General features: G+C 37.6%; 1 protein-coding gene across 3 annotated transcripts in view; it reads left to right on the forward strand.

Annotated features, from left to right (window-relative positions):
* The window catches only part of LOC100221996 (TLE family member 1, transcriptional corepressor), a 164,362-nt gene that overhangs the window by 129,512 nt on the left and 18,807 nt on the right, over positions 1-16,043 (forward strand). For all 3 annotated transcript variants that reach the window (XR_012053039.1, XR_012053040.1, XR_012053041.1), the window contains one exon: positions 1-16,043. This exon is cut by the window's left edge and continues 15,268 nt beyond it; it is cut by the window's right edge and continues 18,807 nt beyond it. The gene's annotated coding sequence lies outside the window, so the exon portion shown is untranslated.

Raw genomic sequence — 16,043 nt, forward strand, 5'->3', positions numbered from 1 at the left:
GCAAAGATTGACCATTTTCCTATGAAATCTACCAAAGTTTTAGCTTCTTCAGAGATGACTACAAGTAACTTTTGTGTGGTTGAGCTTGAATGTCACAGACTCAGCTGCACTAAATTAGCTCCCACAACTTTGAAAATTGTATTTGAAAGACAAATTACTGTATTAAGATTTTCCATTTAAGCACATTCCCAGCTAAACAGAGAGGTGGGAAGTGATCTGGCAAATTTAAATAAGTATATATAAAAATAAAATTTAAAACCTGACTTATAACTATTTATATGTTTATTGCGCAATATGTGTGAGAGAGTAAATGATTCTTTGTATCACATGAAATCAAAGAGGCTTTGTGCATGTAGATTTTCACGGGTTTTGTTCAATTTATGATAGCAAAAATTACTCTGAAACTAGCTCATCTGCAGGTTTCCATTTCAAACTGAGAGTCACAGTCTCAAAGGTGACATAGGACATGACACAAACCACAGTCCCAAGAACTTTGGAAGCACATAGTTTTCAGAGAATATAAAATTAAAATAAAGTTGTTCAAAACATATTCCTTATGCTGGCTGTGTCAGACTGAGATGCTATCTGAATTATGTCAGAGAAAACATACAAATTGAATAAAGTTTTCATTTAGATGAATGTTTAGTAACTGCATTGCCTAACAGATGTCACCTAGCTAATACTATTGTGAACTTATACAGTGCTATCACTGAAGGTTTATCATAGTAGGGAGCTTTCCATTTTTGCCTGCTCTAGAAGAAGGGGGTACCAACTGGCCTCAAAAAGAAAGAATTATAGGTGCAATAACTGACTGTCCATATATTCCACTACACAAGCTGTACCAACTTGTTATAGTTGAGTTCAGCAGGGTTTGAGCCAGTGAACTAAAGGGCAAAAGAAGGCATTTTCGCTATCTGATTTTGTTTTGATGAGGCAGATGGTGCACACTGGCAGCTTGAAATGTCTATGTGTGTGACAGCACTACAGCTTTGTGCTGTGTAGCATTCACTGTGCTTGTGGCTGTCCCCAGGGAGTGAAAACTTCACCTGACTTGTTGGACTATGTATATGAGTTTGGAGATCAGCACTTGGTCCTGCACCTGTGGATGTCAATGTTTTTGTTAACTTCTCTGAGACTGATGACTGACCCTGTTGCTAAAAAGTCCTCCTAAATTGTTTCTTTGCAAATTTGAGGCATTTAGAAATGCAGAGCCAATGCTTTTCTTCTCTTGTAGCCAACTCAGTTGTTTAATTGAGCTCAGATCTTTGGCCATTAGCAAACACGAATGCAGATCTTAAGTTTTTCTTTTGGCATTGTGAATAGATTCTGTGCTTTCGCATACTTCTCCAAAATGCATCCAAGAATGTGACCTGAGCACACAGCTGAGAGTCCTCTTCATAATGAATCAGCCTTGATTTCAGTAGCTCTATTTTATATATTATGATATCCTGCTGACTTGATCAATTGTGTATATATGGAGTGCAGCTGTTCAAGAATAATTACAAGACAAATATTTTTCCCTGTATATACTGTGAGATAGAAATTCTTTCACTCACTCTAACCATATTTTCTGTCAGGAGCTACTGACCAAAATTGACAATCCTACTGTTGCATACCACTGTTTAGTAAACTTTTTAATTTTTTAATTGCTTTTTTATTCAAACATCCAACATACACAGTTGGATGGTACCATGCACTATTGTTTTCTTCAATATAAAAATCACTACAAAGTTATGTGGTAGTGGTTTCTTTCCTCTTTCCCTTCTGTGGCTTTAAATACGACCACAAAACTTGCAATCTTGAATTATCTCCAGGGTCAAATGCATAATGTAACAACTTACCTCCTGTTTGATTTCCAAACCCTGGCACTCTGGGGATATATCTTTATTGTTGCAGTGTTGACTTGTAGCACTACAGGCTAACAAATCAATTCCTCCTTCAAACCATCCTATCACCTGTCAATATGAAATTCTAGCAATTACTAAAGTGGGATGGCTGCAAAGCATCTGAAAAACATTCCCTATTGATTAGTTCATTGCTCCAGAGTATGATGAACTTGTTTAAGAAAAATTGATCTGGCAAATTGATTTTTTTATCAAGGAATCATATGAATGTAATTTAAGGAACAATATTTTTGCCCTCGAGAATGTGTAATATATATTTGGTGTATGTACACATAAATCACAAAGAAAAAAAAAAGGAAAAAAAAAAAAAGAAAAGAAGCATCTTGGGGTGATTTTATGATGATACTCTATTCCCTAATAATCTTCTTTATGCCCAGAAAAGGCTGTTGTAGCTTTAAGACGGACTCGGGGGAGGGATGGGGTGACTTGGGGCTCATCTGTGGGTTTTATTCAAAGTTTCTCTCCCCAGCATGCTTTTGTGTTTTCAGCTGTGGTGTGGATTGTTACATCACTGCCTTCACCAGATTAGTTTTTTGCTAGCTCAAGCAACAACTTTCTTTTTTTATTCCTTTCCCCATTTTTCCCTGGACTCCAGCAGCGATCCTTCAGCTTTTTGGTTTTTTTTTTTCCTAGAACTGTTTTTCAGCTTTTTTTTTTCAGTCCTATAGAGCTAAAAGAATGTAACCCATATTGTTATAGATGGATAATGAGATGATTTGCTCTAGCAATTAAGGGATGACTATTGTGTGAATATCAAGAAAAGCTTTAGTGATGTATAGTTATGTTATTGTAGTTTAGATGTCCTCTGTTTTCCCCATAGTTCCCTTCCCCCCTCTCTATTGTTGCCATCAGACAAACTGGGTTGTCTAAGACAGGAAAAAAGAAGGTGTGTGCATGTGCCCCTTCCATGGGGCAGTTGGGAATGGAAAAGCTTGTTGCTTAGGGGATACGGCATGGCTACACCTGATCTCCAATCAAGTTACAAGAAAGTAGTCTCCACTGATAAACAGCAAAGCAGAGCTGACTGACAAACTCTGTGAGGGGCCAGGGTTGGCTGATGCAACCCTCAGGAGTATAAAAGAATGAGCATCCATCTTGAAGATGAATCGGCCATGAGGACAAATTTTTCCTTATGTAGTCCTTTTGTTGTATGTTTGTTAAGGTTTAATAAACCTATTAAATTTTTAAAGTGATCAGTTGCTTCTCACAGTATCAATCACAATTTTCCGCATACAGTGCTTTCAAAGGTATTGCTCCCACTCAGGGCATGCAAATGATCAAAGACTTAATAGTATATTAGAAATAAATTTCTCCCCACCTTGCCTTTTCCTCTCCGCACCATTTCAGGTTTTAAAACAGTATAAAAATCAATGTTGAACAAACCCAGACTGATCCTACAAATCTTGTTCTCAAAGTTACTTTACCATAATGTGTGAAACCCACCCCTAGACAATGCAGCATTGAATCTGCTGTTGTGTTCAGGTCATGGTCATTTTTCACATTTGATATCTATGGAAGTTCTTATATGCTGAGAAATCACAGGGTCTGCTGGGTCTTTAGTGTTTTCGTGTACATCTATATGCCAAGTATCAACATTTTTTCTTCAAAAATATTACATTATATATGTTAAATATCTATGAATGTACTGAATTTGAATGACAAAGACAGAAGTAGCAAAACTCATGAAAAACTTCAAGTTGTCAGATTTGTTGTTAAAACGAGGGCCTTGTTTTTTGAATATTTTCCACATAGAATGTGACACAAGACTGTTTACGGAAAAATTGTGTCTTATATATCATGATAAGCTATAATGAGGGAAACACACTCATAATTCTAAAGCGAAATAACAAAACATATTTAGGATTGTAGAATCATTTACATTGGAAAAGATCTCTAAGATCATCTAGTCTGACAATTAACCCAACACCGCAAAGTCCTGCATTAAGCTATGTCACCATGTGCCATGTCCTCATGGCTTTTAAATACCTTAAAGGATTAAATACCTCAACCACCTCCCTGAACTTTTTCTGTTAAGAGATTTTTCCTAATGTCTATCCTAAAGCTGTCCTGGAGCAATGATTCCATTTCCTCTCCTCCTGTCACTTGTTACCTGGGAGAAGAGACCAACCTTTGTTCCCCCAAGCCTGCTTGTCTCCAGACTAAACACCTCCTTCTCCCTAAGATGCTTCTTATAAGGCTTGTGCTCTACACTTTTCACCAGCTCATTGCTCTTCTTTGAGGGCAATAAAGCAATAGTGAGAGGTGATTAGCAGCAGCAGCATAACAAGCAAACTGATACTTGAGCCCAAAAGAAAGTATACCCATTGGAAATCAGGAAACTGTTTGCTTATTTGGGTATTGTGACCTGATGCAAAAGCAAACATGAGTTTTGTCCATAATGTGCTTCGTAGTTCAGTGGATGTACATCATGTTTGAACCACCTTTGTATTAAAAGAAAAACCTGTCAAAAGGATAAAAGAGATGAGTGCCTCAATTTCACTGAAGAAAGCAACTGAGATATAAATTGTTCTCTACTGTGGTAGACTGTTAGCTTTTAAAAGGCACAGTAATCAGTGAATGAACAAAAGAGCTTGCCCTGGGAAATTATGCCTTTCAGCTTCTTTCACTTTAAAGTTTATTTCCCCAGATGTTACATGGCATGCTTGTTTGCAATGTCAGAGTGTTAATCACAGTGCGAACCACTGTGATTTTCTGGAAGGATAAATGAGCCCAGGAACGTTCTGAGTTCAGATCAAGTTGAATGCCATGATGGTGATCCAGTCTGATTTTACATTTAAATCAGTGCTTAACGGGGTGTTTAATCTGGCTCTCATGGGATAGCAATTTCATTTGAAATTCAAAACTTTGCTCAAACTATGATGGTTGTTTTATAAAGTCATATGATTGGTAGATATTAAGAACATACTTATGAAGTCACAAATCAGAGCTACATGAATGGTTTGGTGAAGTGTAAAATGACCTATATTGCAGTACTTTGAGGTTTCTTCTCCTTAGGAAAAAGCAAGAACACTCACTTTTAGAATTTTTGAATGCAGCATGATTGTAAGAAGCTTTTCTTGTCAAATGTCTGTGAAGCTTTAAAATATAAACATAGAGATGTAGCAGAAAATAACTTTTACGTGACCTTAGTTGTTCCCTAAGAAGTGCTTTACTCTTTGTAAAGATAATGCATTGGTTCCCTGCCTCTTTTTCAGCCTCTTTACAGGCATGAATGTTTTGGAGACTTCTCATCCCCCAAACTTTTGAAAATAAGTCAAAGTACTACTTGTGTATCCTTTTTAAAAAATTGGTTTCATGACATCAGTTTTGAAAGGAAACTGCTGTTATTTAGCGTTCATTCTATAAATATTTGTTGAGGGTTAGGTTTCCTTCCTCTGGTTCCTTTTACTTACAGAATTTTCCCCCATAAGTTGATAGGAGACACTAACAACTGGGTAATTAACAAAACAAAAGAAGGGGCCAAGCTCAGGGGAGGAGGGCATCTGGCTGCGCTTCTCTAGTCTGGGAGTTTCTCTCCGAGGGGCAGAGATACTCCGAGAATTGGGCAGGTAAAGGACAGGGCTGGGGCAGCTGCTGTCTCTCTTTCTCTCTCTCAACTTTGGAGGACGACGGTCAGAGCTGCTGCTTGGGGAAGGGAATTCACTGCTGCCGCCAGAGCCCAGCCTGGTCCTGCTTCTTCTGCCGTGGGGTGAGCCTCTCTTCATGAGAGCAGCCACTGAGCTGAGACCTCATCATCACCCACCCCACTAAAAGAGGGACCCATCTCCGTCTACTCGGGTGCCAGGATCCTGAGCTTGCCTCTCCCTGCCCTGCTGGGAGCTGGGCCGCCTCTGCCCCACCCTTGATGCTTCTTCGGCACTGGTCTGACTTTTCGCTGCACTGTGTTCCCCGCACCCCCTGGCTGCCAAGACTCCTGCCATCCAAGCCCGGTGCTCCTCAGAGTCCTCTGGGGCACCGGGATCGGCTGCCGCGGGGGCTTGTGAAGCGAAGCCGCTCTTCCCTCCCTCCCCGGCCGGGCCGCCCTCCCTCATCGCGCTCTCCCGCAGCCGCAGCGCCCCCTGCAGGTGCGGGGGAGTTCTGCACCTGCCCGCCCGCTGGGAGCCAGCAGCACCCCTGCTGGCCGTGAGCGGAACTGCACGGCAGGGAAAGCGCCCGCGGCTGAGCAGGCGGGGCCTGGGCCCGGGTTCTGTGTGGTGTCAGTGCCGGAGCTGTTGTTTGTTTGCTTTATCATGCACACCAGTAAAGGACTGTTATTCCTATTCTCATCTCTTTGCCTGACAGCCCCTTAAATTCAAAATTATAATAATTCAGAAGGAAGGGGTTTACATTGTCCATTCCAAGGGAGGCTCCCACCTTCCCTAGCAGACATCTGTCTTTAAAACCAAGACAGTATTCTACAAAGTGTAAAAATAATAGTCACCTGAATGTCTTAGACTAAAAAGCTACATCTTGCTGTCTTAGAGAGGCCAGCTTTGTAAGCATGTAATGTCTTGTTCGGTCTGCACCCATGATCCTGGGGTATTAGTAGCTTGGCAACATTCCTCCTTATTTTGTAAGAACACAGTAAGCTTAAGCTGTTCATAAATTCTTTCTGAGAAACATCTTCAGGGTTCACTTGGAAAGGCTCCTGTGAGTTGTTTATCTGTCCCCAGTTGTTCCAAAAGGAAAAAATGTATTATGGTTAACTACAATAACCAGACAGAAAAGCAAAGAAAGTTGGCATTAACTGATTAGTGTAATTTGTATGTGAAATTGTTTTGATCAGTCTTGATCAGGATTAAATTTTTGACTGAATGATGGCAGAACAGCTAAGAACGAAAAGCAAACAAATTGAGACTCAATGCGTCATGAAAATGTAGGAATGCATTGTCCAAAATATTTTCCATTTGATGAATAATTAGGGCTCAGTTGTAGAATGATAATTGACAAAGATTATGCAGGAAGTTAATAGGTCATTAAGAAATCTAAAACAGCATAAAAGGGAAGCTGAAATAAAAGCTACAAGCATGAATGTAGATGTTCATTTTTACTTTTGAATTCACTAAATGTCATTAAATCACTGAAAAAAAATTTCCTTTACAGGCCTAAGATACAGAATTTTTGCAAATACTGAATTTTTGTTAAATACTTAACCCTGCTCTAACAAAGAAAAGTCTTACTTCAGTATCTAATTCTGAAGGTTGTTCTGGATATTTGTATTTTGAAATGTTTACAATACTGCAACCTTGCAAATTAATATGAGCAGATATGTCTGCTGAAGCCATTGCCCACTGATTCAGAAGACATTTAGAAACTCCTCTGCAAATTGCAATCTTATTATGTCAGTACTTGTCACATTTTACGTGTGTCTGGTGATTGAAAAGTGTAAACTAATATTACTGTTGGAATATAATGATCATTCTCTAGTAATTATTCATTGCACTTTTTGGCATTTCATATTCCCATTTTAACAGTTTCTCAGGACATGAATACTTACTGCATTTTCTCTTTGTTGTAAAAATTCTGGAATTAGAACGAGTCTTGAAAATGTTTGTATAACTAGTTTTTGTTTTTAATTTTGAGACTGTGCATTTTGGGTCTAATTTTGGAAAAGAGCAAAGGAAACAACCAAAACATTAAGAGATTCCATTCTTGATGAATACCTTGTTTGATAAAAAGCTTATATGTCCCAACAGCTTTGTCTTCGTCCTTGGAAAATTTCCATCTGAATTTAGATAATTTGAAAAGACTTTAAAGATTTTAAAAGATTTTTACTTCTAGATTTTTGCTTCAGTAACATAACTTCAGTTATGTTACTGCCCTATTCTTGTTACAGTAGTTTTAAATGTGGTATGTGTTAGGAATTGCAGGCAAGCACCTGCAAGTATTTTATATACTTACTCAGTTTAATGTACTCTGATATTTTCTTTTTCTCTAGTCTGTCTCCTTCCTTCCCCTCTAACTCTTAAATCTGCTTCTCAATATTCAAACTTCAGAGACTTCAAAAATTCACCTGAGACAACAAAATCACTGTCAGACCCACCAAACTATCCTGTGATTTCTGACCATGTACCTTCTGACCCTATATGTCTGATAAACAAGTGTAGGGCTGTCCAAATTCCCTGTCTCTTGGGCTGTCTCTTTTTCCCAGTACAGTTGCTTTGAGATGTAGCAACTAATCTTCGTTATAACTCTGATTCATAATGCAAGTAATTGTGTCGGGAAGTGAAACACAAGTCCTTAAGCAGGCCTGCCTCTAAAACACGTCCCAACATGTGCTGAACACTATAGTAAATGTTTCACTGAAGACAAATGCAGAGGAATCTGGTGTTTAATGACCTTGTTTTCCATTGTTAGTTTTGGGGAGATTTAAATTTTTTTAGCACAGAAAGTATGGAGACAAAATCATAATATGTTGTTTTTGTTATTAGAAATACATAATTAGCTATAATAACTATTCTATTTTTTCTGGTGATTTCCTTCAGTCTGATACATTCTAGGCAATCAGAACTGAAGAAATGTATTTTTAATTCAATACTGAATTTAATTCAATGGTAAAACTATCTTTGTTACATCCATGACTGGATTTCTTGTTTCAAACATGAAAATACAAGCCAGAAATATAACCCTCACATGTAATATGGTTTGTCATATTATATGTATTTGTGGCTGATGTTAAATACTTTTTCTTAAATTGATCTATAGGCCACTCCTGACCCATTACACAGAGGTAATTTCTCCTTAATTTGGGAGATTTTGTGCATAACACATAACTAAACTCTTATAAAACAATAATAGAGTTTCAAGAAATATTTCTTTAAGATGATGTTGAAAGGATGTTTAATCTTAGAAAGAAATTTGTGGCATTAGAAGTGGTACTGTATTTTAAACAAACTTCATTGAATGGAATTTGTAGTCTTTCAACTTGTTATAATTCTCTAGAACTGACATTTTATGTCACTAATTTTCCTTCTTTTTTATAAAGATCAAATACCTATTTCACAAATAGAAATAAATATTTGCTTGTATTTTAAATGTAGAATTGTGTTGTGCTTGGGATAAAATTCCTCAAGTGATTTTCCTCCCTACTTAATTTTTTACTCTTTTGTGCTCATTTGACAAAATGATCTTAAATATGCATAATCAATATTTGATTAGCATATGGTTAACTGAAAGTGTGCTGCAGGTGGACAGATACACTCTCCAAGTAGATTATGGAAAGGATCTGCAGTGCAGAATATGGGAATAGAGGCCCAAAATTGTATTGATATTCAACCAAAGTTGGAGACTTAATTCCCACGGAAATCCAGAATCATGTCAATATTTTTGCCGGCTGTGTCCTCTTTTTTCTAATCTATCTGGTTTCTTATTTTAAGTGGCTTGCTACTCACCACAATAATGTGACTGTAGGAGCACCTGGAAACTGAATTTTATAAATCTTTCTCTAGACTAAGGGAAACATGAGGGACAGCAGCCAATTTAAATACAGACTATTGTGGATTCATTACCGTGGTGCACTCTGAGTGACCAAAGAAAGATTGAGGCTTTGCTTGAGAGATGTTGAGTTTCTATGAAAGGAAGGAGGATTTGCTGTTTGAACTTGTGTTCATTGCAGAGAAAACAAGTGAAGTTACTTGTACACTGCTAAGTAAATCAGCTGAGGCGGCTTTTGCATAAAAATCGAAGGATTGGCTTGTAATGGAAGTAAAATAAATGTATATGAGCTGTTCTTTGGTCTCAGGAAAATGAAGATATTACCCAAACTTGGTGTATCTCTATTTAACTCTAATCTGTTATAAAATATGCCTGTTTTCTAGTTTATGCTGCAAGTCTACCAGCATGTATTAATTTGAAAGCAAACCAGCAGGAAATTCCAAGTCAGAACGTGGAATTTGCAACTTAACAGGAAAATTAAAATAAAGTAATAGTACAGTAGCACCGGCTTAAACTGACAGTCAGAATACAACCTGGCACCCTCTCAGTCAGGCCAATTAAATGGTGGTTGCAGTCCTGTTGGAGTGACAGATGTGGTTCTGTTGAAGTGGTGATCCTGTAGAAGGGTCAGTTTGTTCTCTGGAAGTCCAGCAGTGCTTACTTATATCACTCTTGTCCTTTGAGAATCCAGTAGGTAGGGCTGTGGTGCTCCAGACCTCAGATTATATCCACGTAGGAAAATTTGGCTCATCCCCCTGGGTGGAGCATCTCACATTGGGATGATGTGATTTTATCAGTCATGCAGGGAAGCTTGATGGCCCATTAGCAGAAGGTATCTCCCTGGAGGAAGTTATCACGGATGAGTCATGGAGGAGATAAGGAACATATTTTTGCTTACATCTTACATCTAACATAAGACACAGTGCTGCTGGAAAGGGTAAATGTGAGAACTTCTTGGTTTAAAAATGTTCTTAGGTTTTTTTTTTTTTTTTTTTTTTTTTTTTTTTTTGTATGTGATGAAGGCTTTTAAGTTACCATATTCTTCTGGGTTAACTTGCAAAGAAAGAATTTTTGAGTTTTGGAAATAAGTCAAAGGATTGAACCAAGATCATTTGTGTTCTCTGCTGTGGACTTGCTGTCTAAAGGATTTCTGATCTAAAGATTCATGACCCTTGGGTTTTGAAATCTAGGCTTGGTGAGGCACAAATGGATAGCAACACTGTGTGGCTGTGCTGCTCTTCTGTTTAGACAAAGGACATGTGAACACATAATTGTGTTTCCCTGCAAATATAAGGAGCTGAGCAGCAGAGCTTGCTCACCTGCATACCTGAAGTCTGAAAAATCTTGAGGATGTGCAAAGCCCTGTTTGGTTTGTTTTGAATAAAACTGTAAGCCTTTCATTCAGGGGGAACACTTTCTAGTAATGGTTTTGGAGCATTGCCAGTCCTTGCTGTTTTGTCACAAAGTGATGATAGTTCAATGTTTACCTCAGGCTTTGGTTCCTGAGAATAGGTATTAAATAGAAAACAGTTTTTCACTGAGGATATGAGGAAACAAGAAGAAAAGTTTATTTACTTCTAGCTATAGATAAAAATTTGAAATTTGGTCTTGGACTATCCTAAACAGTCAAAACAAAGATGTTAAGTGTAAAGAGATGACATTACCTTATTTTCTCCTCACCCCTACTTGAAAGTTCATGACATTCAAGTCAGCCTTAGGATATTTAGCTTACTAATGTGTGACAGTCTGGGAAACAACCACGACTAACTACATAAATCTACTGCCAGTGCAGAGAATTCTTTTTTGCTGTACTTTGCCTTTTAGTAATTCTTCAGACATAGCTTTTACATAAACTTTATTTGTTCTTTTCTGGCTGGTGTTACTTGAAACTCTCTACCCTTTGCCTACTGTCAAGGAGTTAAGAATAATTAGGATCAATCACAGACATATATATTCCCTTTTCCTCTGCTTTGTCTCTCTAAACAGACTGTTAAAGCTGTTGAGCTCTGCAAAGAGAATGCAAAGGTGTTCTCCTTCCTTGCCAAAATCTACACTATGACATGGTGGCAGGAATGAAGGCTGTCTTGAAGATATATAGTGCAACTGGATAGCATATTGTACTTTTAAAATGTTTTAGGTAAAATCTGAAAAGATGCTGAATGAACAGTTCTTGTTTCCTAAGTGTCTTTCAGTGAATGAAGACCTTACATTTATTGTATTTCAGTGAGCTACAAGATGGTTTTTTGCCCCTTTAAATTAAAAAAAAAATCCTTAGAAAGTAGAATAATAGAAACCAGATGACATTTGTAACTTTGCATACATACATAAAAAGTAAAATAATTTTAAGCTAAGGTTTTGATTTTTAAATACTAGTTTAAGGATCAAACATATTCCTGTTATTACCTAGATCTGTAAACTTACATGTGAATATGACTTGCTATGAGTTAAAAACTGTATGATAATATAGTTGGACTTTATTTGGGGGGAATTCTTACTTCTTGTTTGCTTTTTAGTTTATATGGAGGGAAAGGGATTGGTTCAAACAAATATAGCAACTGAATAGAATCCCAATGCTGCCTTATTATTATTATTTATTATTATTATTATTATTATTATTATTATTATTATTATTATTATTATTATTATTATTATTATTATTATTATTATTATTATTATCATTATTATCATTATCATTCATTATCATTATTATTATTATTGTATAAACCCTGGTTATCCTTCACTCTAGATGTTCTAAAATATCCTGTCTACTAGTTTGTAGTAAAAATGATTTTAAATTAAAGACAAAGCTTGAATCTGAGGCTGGTTTGGACTTCAAGATGCTGTACTGGCATGGCAAACATGAATGTTAAAGGGGTGATGGTTTCCAGTGAAATAGGGCTCAAATCTGTTTGTTTCTTCTTCCTGCTGATGACTTTAAAGTCTGCCATGACAGTTTGCTCTTGCTCCTTGTCAAAAGAAGGACTCTGGAATGGGGTCAGATAGATGCATGTTGGTTTCTAAATGAACAGACCATTTTGGCAGTGAGAAGAGTGATAAAAATAGCTGGAAGTATGGAGAGAACAAAGACAAAGGGAAGAACAAAAGGTAAAAGGGACATCAGAGTTTGAAATGCATGTAATTACACCCTAAATCTATCATGTTTCTGAATTTCTACCAAACTTTTTTTTTTTTTTCCTATTGGCATTTTTCTGCAGTATTTTGGTTTCTTAGTCAGGACAGGTCATTAGGGGAGTGTTGGTGAAAAACAGTTGTTGGAACATGCACAAATACAACAAATAAAAGAAAATAATGATTATTTATTTATATGTCTGAACTAAATAAATCCCTTAGTAATTTTAAATAAAATTAGATATAAACCCAAGGGTAAATGTGTTGTGGTCAACAAGGTCAGGATATTTGCATGAAGGTTAAGCATTAAGTCTCAGATAGACTTCTAAAAGCAGTTAAAGGAATTGTCAAACACACATACTCCATGTGGCAAAACCAGCATGAGAGTCTTGTTCCTGGTTACTCAGTCTAGCTCTGTGCCACGGCTTACTTTCCCCAAGTTAAAATAATGTAAAGGCATGTGAGTTCTGGCTGTAAATCAGACTGCTGCTGTTCAAGAGCTCAGCAGTAATCTGTTAAGCACCTTCTTTAGAGCTTTAATTTGAAAGGGCAAATACTTGGGTTCTAAACTGCTGTTGTCTGCTGTTGTGCTTTCCTCCTTCTACACAACCACGCTGGCATCTGCTGTAATGATATTCTACTGCTGTTTCTGTACTCTTCCAAAGGACTGAAATACAGAATATAATTTTTTCTGCTTTGAAACCACTAGAACGTCTTCCATGAATGTTTGATTTTTGAGCCATCAACCAGGACTAGAGCAGCAGAAAACTCCCACATAGTGTAGTATAGTTCCACAAGAACAGTGTAATATATTAACATTATTTTTAAAACTACCTGTCAAACAGCAAGGTAAATTAAAGAGATGAAGCTGAGAAGTCAAAGGGTGTATGTGTTATGTTGGTTTGCTACTGGTACTTTAGTCAGTTTCACAATTTCTACTGCAAAGGAAACCAGCCATTTTAATGTTTCTCTATAAAAACAGTTGTAGAGAGGGTTGAAGATTTTTTGACCTCCCTAAATCAAATACTGCCACATTATATTCTACACCATGGTTTGAAAAACAAACGTGAAAATTAGGCTTGAGAAGTATTGAAAAGATACATTGGTATGAGACACTGTATGTCTCGAGATCGGGGATGCAGCACCTTAGTTTTCCTCTTCTACATCCTTTCCTTAAGGAAAGATCATATTTTTAATCTTTTTCTATTTTTTTTTCACTTACAAGTGAAAAGTGGTCTGTCTTTTGAGTGTTTTCTCTTTCATGCTTTGCTAACTGGTTTTTGTGCATACTAATTGTGCATACTAATTATACTTCTGCAGTTTCAGTATGTTATTAGCTGGTCTTGTAAGGCATCCTAGATTTCACAGAGCATGTTTTTCATATTGGATTGAAGATATAGGCACTTTAGTTTTCAGCAGTGACGAGCACAGAATCACAGCATAGTTTGTGTTGGAAGGGACCTTAAAGATCATCAAGTTCCAATCCCTCTGCCATGGGCAGGGATAATTGTCACTAGGCCAGCTGGGTCAGAGCCTCATCCAGCCTGGCCTTGAACTCTTACAAAGATGGGGCATCCACACTTTTTCTGGGCAATGTGTTTCAGTGCCTCTCCACACTTAAAATAAAGAATTTCTTGCTGGTGTCCAATCTACATGTACTGTCTTTCAGTTTAAAGCCATTGGCCCCTGTACTGTCACTACATGCCCTTGTCAAAAGTCCATCTCCAGCTCTCTGGTGTGCTTTAGATACTGTAAGGTTTCTACAAGGTCTCCCTGGAGCCTTCTCTTCTCTGAGAACAGCCTCAGCTCTCTTAGCCTGTCTTCATAGGAGTCTGCCACTTGGTTTTCTTTGCACTTTGATTCAACTCAACCCAATTCCCTCCTGTCTTACCTTACCTTACCTTTTTCTTCCACCTCAGGTTTACACTGTTACAGAGTAATAGAATACGTAGGATTGGAAGGGACCACTGAAGTTCATCTAGAACAACTTCCTTGCTTAAACAAGGTTCCCTAGAACATGTTATTCAGGGTTGTGTCCATATGGTTCTTAAATATCTCCAGAGAAGGAGACTCCACAAACTCTCTGGGCAAGCTGTTCCAGTGCTCCAGGACCCAAACTCCACTTCTGGACTAGTTTTTTAACAAGTTGCACATTAAGTGAATTATTTCATAGAATAAACACTAACAGCTGCCATTCCTATCATAGGAATTATTGTTATCATTTGAATTCCTAGATGGTCTCAACTGTACTGCTTGTGGTTCTCTTCTTCCCTGTCACCAGACACTGTCCTTCAGCTGCTGCTTTGTGTCAGGAAGAAGGTGAAAGGTGCTTATTTTTCCTCTCTGCCTGAGCTTTTCTGCCACTGTATTTTTCTCTCTCCTTCTCATATATTGGTTTCTTCAGACCATCTGGAAGAGCTGATTCATTCTGTGCCCTTCTCTTGCTGTAACAAGATTTCTGCCAGAGAAGTCATTCCATGTTAGTCTTATCTTCCAGACCGTCTATAACCTCTTCCAGAAAGGCAATAGTACATGCAAGAAGGCCTTAGTCATCCCAGGGCTGATATGTTGTATGTCTGGATGTTTTATATATATATATATATATATATATATATATATATATGTGTGTGTGTGTGTGTGTGTGTGTGTGCACATATACACACACAAGCAAGCATACATATTTTTTAGGTATAAATTATAAAGGTGGTTCTTGAAGCTGGTAAGTAAAAATGGATTGTGTGTAGGCAGAGCTCCCAAGGTCAGGCTGTTTCCTGGAGTTGCATGATACCCAGGTGTCTTCACACTTGCCTTCTACCGGCTGCCAGAGAATTCCTGGGCTGTGCAGTTCAGCTCTTTGGAGGAGCTGGTGACTACGTTTCTGTGAGGAAGCTTGGTACCAGAAGTGAGACAGTTGCACTGGCAGAGTAGTCACATCAGACTCATGACAATGACAGGGTACAGTTGCAACAGTGCAGCTTCCTACACCACATTGCTGGTGCTAGAGCTGGTGACTGAATCATCAAAATGAAACAGAAAAGATGCCTATGCTCCTGCAGAGAAAGAGAAGCAAGGACACAGTTTTTTTGTGTTTTGTAAGCTTGGATATCATACTTGGCCTTTAGACCCACCAAAACATTTGGATTTCAGAATTTCTGGAATTTCTCAGGTTGAGTGTAATTATTTTCTCTTGTCAGAACCAAGAATATATGTAGAAGATAAATAATTAAAAAGTAAGACTTCATATAATCTTACTTTGCTGACTACTTTGTTTCTGTTTAGACCTTAAAATGACAGACATGAAGAACCACAGACTGATTATTTCAAGGTAATTCTTGCTGAAACCATATAAGCTGGTTGATTCTCTTGTAGAAGACATATCAGCCACTGATTCTCATGCATAATAGCTTGATAAACATTTTATTCCATATGCGTATCTTGTAATATTGGTTTTGGTATATAAAGGATAGTATCTATAAGTCATTTCTGGCTCAAATATTTGTATTGTGTGCCCATTATGCAAAGTTGCTTAGGCATTTTTAGCAAATGAGGTAACAATGCTTGTGGGATATTTTTGGC

The sequence above is a fragment of the Taeniopygia guttata genome, chromosome Z (genome assembly GCF_048771995.1).
Source record: "Taeniopygia guttata chromosome Z, bTaeGut7.mat, whole genome shotgun sequence".
Classification (NCBI taxonomy): domain Eukaryota; kingdom Metazoa; phylum Chordata; class Aves; order Passeriformes; family Estrildidae; genus Taeniopygia; species Taeniopygia guttata.